Here is a 9,394-nt window from a genome sequence, read left to right as displayed (position 1 = left end):
TGGTAAAGGGGAAGCTCAGGGGGGTTATTTGGAAAAGGAAAATAAGGGTTTCAGATAGGGCATCTAGAAGCTTCTAGAGTGTGGACAGCTGACGCTAATTGATAATTGAAAATTGCTGAAATTAAATAGAATTGTCTAGCTATCCATTTTCTGTTAAGAAAAGATGCTTTTTCCTGATTTTTAGGGTTATTTTGAAGGGAATGATTCCCCTATCTTTAAGGCACATGTCATATTTCCTTAGATATATAGGACCCTCCCCTTACTCAAAAAAAAATAAAAAATTCAGACCCTAAAAACCCTCTGAAAATCCTATTTTCCTTAGCTCTAAAGATCAATTGGATTTCTAGTTTTTTTGGAGTACATAGTCCTTTAGTTTCAATTGCTAGCCTTTTTAAGATATCCCTCAGCCATTTTCCTGCTATTTTGTTGCTGTTACTTCCTGATTTCAGAGACATTTTCTTAACTCATTCACTATTTGTATTCAGGTACTTCTTGAACTTTGAATGACAAATGGAGTGCAAGCATGTTTTTTGAAGGATGCACTTCTGATATGAAGGCAATATTCAATGTTGAATTTCAATTTTTTTATGTTCTTTCAAGCGATTTAACTTTTTAACTTCTTCCTTTTTAGATGTTACTTAAGTGTGTTGAATCTGTTGTGTTAGTCAATAATTTAGTTGGGATATTCAATGTCGAATGTTTTTAAATTGTTCATCTTTCGTATGTTGTTTGTTTGAAAGTTCAGGATGATTGTATAGTGTCATTAGCTTATTTTTGTTAGTTCATTAAAAGGGTGTGTTGATTAGTATGCTGTCCATGGTGCATCTTTTTAAGTTTGAGGTCCAAGTTCATACACTTTCAAAAAGAATCTCATGGTTCAATTGCTAAACGATTGTCAGATTTGTTATCATAGGATTCCAGTATTGATAAAGTGATTATACATCTGATGTTAACGTGATTAATTAGTAGTTTATAGTAGTTCAAGCTAATATCACTGTTACTAATGGCATGTTAATAAATTAAAGTTCATAATATGGTTATTCAACATATCTGATTTCCAGAATTTAATATAGTGTTTTGTTATTTGTGTATTTCAAGAGATTGAACTTCGGTTAGGGCCTTAGCATATTAAAGGCATTCCTGTTAAAAATGGTTAGGCCTGGCGTTAGCCCAAATGAGACAACCTGGTCCAAATCAGACCTAGCATGGTCTCTGGGTCTTTTTCCACTTCTGGGCTCAATTTCGAGCCCAATCAACATCAGCGATATTGTTCTTTAAAGGTTTTTGATCAAATAACGTAATGGACCTGCTGCTGGCTCATCTTTTCAGAATAGCTAAAAGCATATATGTCTTTCCAATGCTGTATTTATAATTCGTGGCCTTACAACAAATTTCAAATTAGTCTTAAGCATAACCATGAACATTTGTAGTTTGCTTTAGGCGCATCATAATAAATCATCATAACTACGGGTACGATTCTCGCGACGTAGTTGTAATATGTAATTCCCAAATCCAAGGTGCACATTTCATGTGACCTGACCACAACTTCGAACCTTTAATAAATTAAACATGTTGTAGATCGTGGGTACGGTTCCCGTGACAGGATTCGCAATGTGTACAAAACAAACAAGTGTACGACAATCGTAACTTGTTCCAGAAATAATTCCATAAATAATTAAAAGCGATTTCCTAAAAGGTTAAAAATGCACAATAGGCTCTAAATATGTTATTAATAAGATATTTAGGTCAATTAATAATAGTTGAGCGACCGTGCAAAAATCACAGAACCCGGGAATGCCTAACACCTTCTCTCGGGTTGGCAGAATTCCTTACCCAGATTTTTGTGTTTCGCGGACTGTAAAACAGAGTCAAAACTTCCTCGAATCGGTATTTTAAACCGGAACACCATAAATTTCCCAAGTGGTGACTCTGAATTTGAATATAAATAATCCCGTTCCGATTATTGTCACTTAAATTGGAAAAACTCCTTATCCCCTTGTAGGAAAAAAGAGGTGTGAAAGCTCTGGCGACTCTACTGGGGATCGAACCCAGGATCTCTGGTTCAGGGTTCAAGAATTCGAGCATAAAATAACTTTTATACTTGTCTATTATTTATTATCTGATTTTTATTACATGTTTGAGCCTAATGTGCTAATTGCCGCTTTTACCCCTTTGATATTATTTGAACTGTATATAAATTGTTACGAAACCCTTCTTCTCTCTAAGTCTTCTAGTTCTTATGGGAAGTGCACGCTGGCTTGACTTCTTTTTTGTTAGAGTTATACCCTAATTTAGAAGGAGGATCAGATTAGTTACAAAGCCGGATGGCCTTTTTGTTACTGGTACGTTGCCCCCCTCCCCCCCTCCCCCGGCTCGAGTTGTCCGCTCGGGTAAGCAAGATCTAGAACAATACACCCAGGATTTAAACCTAGAATAACATAGCCTCATGCTGGATCCCTAGTAGGAACTCTAGTTTGCATCACGTGCATCTGACTTAGGGGACTCAACACAAGGGTTGGGTTCGTCTAGGACAGGTGTACCCGAAATTAAAAGACCGTCTTGATGCTTTTTTACGTGCTATTTGTGCATTTATTTATTTCGGCTTGCATGTTGACCGACTTTTAGATTAGGGAAGAAAATCAAAGGAAAACCAAGATTGAGGTAGGAGAGAGAAAATCATCTGTTTCCAAAAATGGTCTTTAAAATATCTTGAAGCTCTGTTGAAATTTTGAAAAAAAAGGGAAGGTTCATTCCAAAATGAGTCATACTTTCTTGTTGCGTCAAAAATGACCGAAATACACAGGTTTGATTCTCACCGGATGTGGGATACGTAGGCAACCCTCATCGGGTCCAGCCCCACTTTTGAAAAATAACCAAAAATATGAAATGTCGTCATTTTTTGTCATAAATGAAGTGGGTGATGCCGTTTTTTTCCAAATAGCCATAAATGTCCCAACGGGACACCGGAAGGCCGTTTTTGCAAAAATAGTCACCGACGGTTCCTTTGTCAATTTTTGGCCACCTAGCAAACACAACCCTAAAATCTTTCCTTCTGAAGTGCCGAAGGGCCGTATCTACAAAAGTAGCCATGATTTATTTTGATTTGAATTTTTGCAAAAATAAACCTTTTTATCAGTTTTTAAATAAAACTCACATGTTATAATCCAATCACCCTAGTCTAAATGTGCAGAATGAGCACGGTTTAGAATTTATCGATGAAGGTTATGACTCAGATTTCGTTGTCACTCCACATGTGGTGGGAAGATTTGGGTGAACAGGGACGAGACATGGTCAACCACTACCTGAGGGAACTCACCGGATTATTGAAGATTAAGCATATGAGTGATGTAATAGAGGAATTAGTAATATTCTGGGACCCAACTCACAACGTTCTGCGTTTCTCGGATTTTTGAGCTTACACCTACCTTGGAGGAAATGGCAGGTTATGCTGGGAGTACAGAGGGTTTAAGACACAAATACTTGATAGCTCCATGGGCAGTTACTCCCCACAAGTTTCTGGACCTATTGAAAATAAGCAGGCAGGTCCAGTATGTAGATTTGGCGGGTGGATTTTCCACTCTACACTTTATATACCAGCGGTATAGGCAATTAAGAGGATTTGAAGACCCAGAAAATGGACTCTGCAGTAAAGGAAACCAATCAAAGTGGGAAGAGCACAGATGCTTCGCTTTCATGGTGGCATTCTTAGATGTCTTAGTGTTTCCAAGGAAGGATGGGAATATTGATTTAGGTGTAGCTGGAGTCGTCAATGTTTTGACTACCAATGCCAAGAGCACCCTTGCACCCATGATCGTATCAAATATATTTCGAGCTCTCACAGCCTGTAAAATCGGAGTAGAGTTTTTTGAGGGGTGAAATTTGTTCTTACAATGAGGATCTAACACCTTTTTCACCGTCCCCGATACTTGAACTACGGGTCTACGGGAAAAAGCTGCATCGAGGAGTATGGTACAATGGTGACTGGATTCAAAATACCAGAAGGGGTCAAAGATTGGATATCCCGTCTCCAGTCTATAACTGCGGATCAAATAGAGTGGACTTTGGGTTGGCTTCCCATTGATGAGATTGTGTACATGCCTGCCACCGGTTCTTACTTCCTCCTAATGGGTCTCAGAAGCATCTAACCCTATGCCCCATACCGGGTTTTGAGACAACTGGGAAGATGCCAGATAGTCCCCAAAGACGACGATCTTAGTATTCATGTAATTGAAGTCCGCTCTGATGGCCAATTTCCTGAAGCAATGGTTCGCCAGATCTGGAGTGAATGCCAGTATTTGGCGGAAAACACCTGGGTACGCGATTTATCTAGAAGTGAGGCTTTACCTGGCTATCTTACTTGGTATGGAAGAGAGTCGCGGCAAATGATGAATCTGAAAGGCCAACCAAAAGGCCCCGCATCCAAGAATTTGTTGACGCATCACAAGAACATTGGGCTTGGTTAACCAACAAGAATGAATACAGGGCTACCATAAGCAAATTAGAAGGGCAAATAAGAGATATTAAATTTGATAGTGGTTCACAAGCCGCTGCAGATGAGGGGGAAAAGAAAAGGTTGGCCCGAGAAAATGAAGCCATCCGAGCTCAGATCCAAAAGATGAAAATAGCAACTGAAAACCCGGCCATAAGCGAAAAAGATGAAAAACTCATCCACAGTCTTAGAAGAAAAGTGTGTGATTATGGGGCTGACTTGGAAAAGGCCGAGGATGAATTGGCAAAAGCCTGGGAAAAGTTGGCCAGGAATGTAGAAGAACGGGCGAGGTTCGTTCAGCAGTTGAAGGAAAAGTGTGACAAAGGAGTCACGGGCCTGAAGAAAAAGCTGAATACCTTTGAAAATGAAATGGCCCAGCAAGCGAAGAACTTCAAAGCAGAAAGAGAGCATAGCTATGCATTGATGTCACGACTGGAAGAGGACATGCGGTAGTTGCAAGAGCAAAACCATACTGCCACAAAAGTTTTGGAGGCCAGGTCTCAGCAAATTGGGCGCTTACTCCAAGAAAAAAGCGTCATCAGAGAGAGGATTAAAGAGATCGTTGATTATATCATGATGAAGGTCAATGAATGCGAGGATATGACCAGGTCCATGTTCTTTGCTGCAGTGATGACTTTTGTCCATTAGGTGATGGATGACCTAGACCGTCTCCAAGAAGATATTTCCCATAGGCCTGCGTCGAGTTCGACTGATGTCCCGCGGGCTCCTGGAGTAGTGTTGGAGGTCCTCATGTATTCCTGATTTGCTGTTATGTTTTGAGTCTGTATTTAATTTTTTTCGAGTCTGTTAGTTTTCTTCTAGGTCTGTTGCTGTTTTTCTATTTTTCTATGTCTGTATGTCAGAGTCCTTGTAATAAAAAAAGAGGTTTTATGAAATATTGAAAAACCCAAAAATTTTCTTTTCTTTTCTTTCGCATTCATCCCTTGAACTACGCAATGATTTGATTCATGCCGTGATGATATGTAGGCAATCCCCATAGGATTCGATCATAACCATAGAATGAAAAGAGAGGAAAGAAAAGGTGGCAAAATAAGAGAACAAAACAGAGTGCAAAAAATAAAAAGGGACCGACAAGAACCAAGTGAGAAAATCAATAGTAATTAATGAAAGGCAGGAGTGAAAGAAAAGAAATTGCAAAGTGAAAAGAGTTAGTTAAGGCTGGGATGAAGCATGAAACCGTTCAAATACACGTTAGAAGAAAATAAATGTTTAGGTGCATGCATCCCATACGTGCGATTGCCTATTTGTTAAACTCTTAAACACTAACAAGTTTGTTGTTTCTATTGAGTACATTAAGGTGGTTAGTTTGTTTGGCATTCTGGCAAGCCACCCATATAATACCAGGTCGAAACACAAGGTGATCATGGCTAGCAAAGAATTAGACGCAAGTGTTGTTAACCCACCGAGAGAGATGGTGGAATCCGAGTCTGGTTTGAAAGAAGAGGTACATAGGCTGAAGCACCAAATGGCCGAAATGTGTCAAGCATGGATCAGGGGGCATCCTCCACCGTCATACCCTTCCAACTATACAAAAAACCCTACTTTCATCCCACCACTATCACAATCCCAAGATCCCACTATTGTTGATCTGTCCCTGTAGCATGCACTAGGCTTTACCCCTTACCACCACTATCCCGACACCTCAACCTAAACTGTCCAAGATCCCCCGGCCAAAGCAACCACATACCCTACTCCACCACCTACCCCTGTCTTTGTAGCCCCTCCGCGAGCTACCCTCCATCGATCTTCTAGTGAGCCGGCATTCCAAGCCCAAAATAACCAATACTATGCTCCAGATCCCACTTTCAAAGTCTCGGATCATTAGTACTGCACTTCTCACTTTGAACTTCCTATCGAAACTCAGATATCACCCAAGAACGCGGAGCAGGAGGAGATATTTAGGAAGCTAAAGAGTTTGGAGCAGTCGCCGAGAAATATGCAAGGGTTTGGAGGCCAAGTGAGTGTGGATTATAAAGATCTATTCTTGTTTCCCAATTTCCAACTACCTGCCGAGTTCAAAATGTCCAAGTTTGACTTGTACGACGGGCATGGTGACCCCGTGGCCAACTTAAGAAGATTTTGCAGCAAAATGAGGGGTGTTGGTGGGAAAAATGAATTGTTGATGGCATATTTTAGTTAAAGTTTGAGTGGTGCAGCGTTGGAGTGGTACACCCGCCAGGACAACAACAGGTGGTACACTTAGGATGACTTGGCTTAGGCTTTCGCTCGGCATTTCCAGTACAATGTAGAAATTGTCCCTGATCGCCTATCCTTGACTAAGATAGAGAAAAATGCCAGTGAGAGTTTCAGGGAGTATGGTTTTTGGTGGAGAAAATAGGCGGCACGAGTCAACCCTCCAATGGAGGAAAATGAAATGGTGGAGTACTATCTTCAGGCCTTGGAGTCTACTTATTTCGGTTATCTAATCTATGCCACAGGTAAGTCTTTCAAATAAAGTGGTAAAAATGGGAGGAATGGTAGAGGAAGGGGTCAAATCAAGCAAGATCATGAGTTACTCCGCCATTAAAGCAACCACACACACGATCCAGAATGGCACCGAGGGCGTGTCAAAGAAAAAAAAGAAAGAAGATGTTGGTATGGTCGTCTCAGGATCGTGGCATGGCCCAAGAGGCTCACTGCACCATTACACCCAGCCTCGACCCCACCCTTAAACCTACACCCAAGCTCCATATAATCCACCCCAACACTACTTCCCATCGTAAGACTCTCAATATTCAGTCCGATCACTCCAATACAACGTCTACCACGCACAGTCATATGCTCAACCCCCTCCTTACCCGCAATGGCGTGCCCCAGCTCCACAAAATCCTTATCCACCTCTACAAGCATACCGAAACCCTACTGGTGCAAGCTTTTGACCCAGGATGGAGTACAAAAAGGAATGGCAACAACGGAAGCAAATTTTCACCCCGCTTGGAGAGTTTTATACCAGTTTGTTTCAGAGGTTGAGGAAGTTGGACGTTCTAAGGCCGATTGAGTCAAAGTTACCAAATCCCCCTCCAAAGAACCTGGATTATTCCCTCCGATGTGCATATTGTTCTGATGCCCCGGGGCACGACACAGAAAAGTGTTGGCATTTGAAGAGCGCCATCTAAGAGCTTATCGATACAAACAAAATTATGGTCCAAAGCCCGGAAGCACAAAACATCAACCAAAATCCATTGTCAGCCCATGCCGAAACGCACATGATTGAGATAGTGCATAAGGATGGGGAGCCCAAGAAGACTTCAAAGTCTATCATGAAGATCCGTGTCAGTGAAAGCAATTAAGTCAAAACTCCAGTTGTTACAAAAGCAACATCTTCGATAGTTGAAGGGCTGACAGACAAGCTAAGCACGCCCAATGTTAAGCCGCATGTGGCAGTCGTGAAGGGGTTCCCAGATGATGTTGAAGCAAAGAAAGGAAAGCCGAAGATGGTCATGCTGGGTTAGGAAGTAAGCCTATCATAATCGTGGAAGGGGCTCGCATTGCCCCTGTTATTATTAAACCTGTGACCTAGCTGCCGATAGATAACACCAAGGTCGTTCATTGCAATTACAAGCAAGTGATAGTAACTTATAAAGGGAAAGAAGTGGAAGAGGACGTTAATGAAACCCGGGGGTTGAATCGTTCAGGGAGATGCTTTACCCTAGAGGAATTAAGGAAAGCTAAGCCACTCAAAGATAACCCAATCCCTATAAAGAAGCAAGTTACCGAAGAGAATGCGGAAGAATTCTTGAGGAAAATGAAGGTGCAGGACTACTCTATCGTGGAACAGTTTAGGAAGACACCCACTCAGATTTCTCTTCTATCATTGTTGATACATTCAGACGAGCACCGCTGGGCCCTCATGAAGATTTTGAATGAGGCTCATGTCCCTAATAAGATCACGGTGAACCATTTGGATAAGATTGCTAACAAGATATTTGAGGCAAACATGATCACTTTCTCGGATGACGAGCTTCCTTTGGAGGGTACAGAACCCAATTGAGCTCTTTATCTCACACTGAAATGCGAGGATTCTGTGGTCTCGAGGGTACTAGTGGATAATGGTTCTAGTGCAAACATTTTCCCCCTCTTAACTCTGCAAAAATTAAAAACTGATACTGAAAGGATCCACAAGAACAATATATGTGTTCGAGGTTTTGACGGAGGGGGAAAATATTCTATTGGCGATATCGCGCTCGAACTGACAATAGGACCAATTGAATTTAATATGGAGTTCCAAGTACTAGATGTGGCCGTCTCCTACAATTTGATATTGGGCAGGCCCTAGATACATATTGCCAAGGCAGTTCCGTCTTCCCTGCACCAAATGGTAAAGTTCGAGTGGGACAGACAGGAAATCATCGTGCATGGTGACGAGAACTTATGTGCTTACAATGATATATCCATCCCGTTTCTTGAAGCCAAAGATTACAAAGGGCCTTGGGTCTACCAAGCTTTCGAAACAGTGTCAGTTGAGAAGATTCCGAAGAGGGAGTGCATTCCAAGTCCAAAGTTAGACTCCGCATCCGTTATGGTAGCAACTGAAATGCTGAAGAATTGTTTTGTGCCGGACAAAGGTCTGGGCGCATCTTTACAAGGTATCGTGCAGCCAGTGTCTATACGTGAAAATCTAGGTACGCTTGGTCTGCGATTCGAGCCCACAGAGAGGAATTGAAGAGGGCTAAAAGGTTGAAAAAGAAGGCATGGTCACTCCGTAAGCCTATCCCACGCCTCTCCAAGTCCTTCGTCAAGCCAGGGGTCGTGAAGCGCCGAGCGTCAGTAGTCCCAAAGCCTCTGGTCGACTTGATAAAGAGCTGATTAAAATGTTCCAGAGTCTATTTGATGACATGAACATGGTAGAAATTGGGAAAGGTTCCAGCAAAGCAGATGTGTAGT

Source organism: Nicotiana attenuata, unplaced genomic scaffold (genome assembly GCF_001879085.1).
Source record: "Nicotiana attenuata strain UT unplaced genomic scaffold, NIATTr2, whole genome shotgun sequence".
Taxonomy (NCBI): Eukaryota; Viridiplantae; Streptophyta; class Magnoliopsida; order Solanales; family Solanaceae; genus Nicotiana; species Nicotiana attenuata.
Note: the sequence above shows the minus strand (reverse complement) of the source record.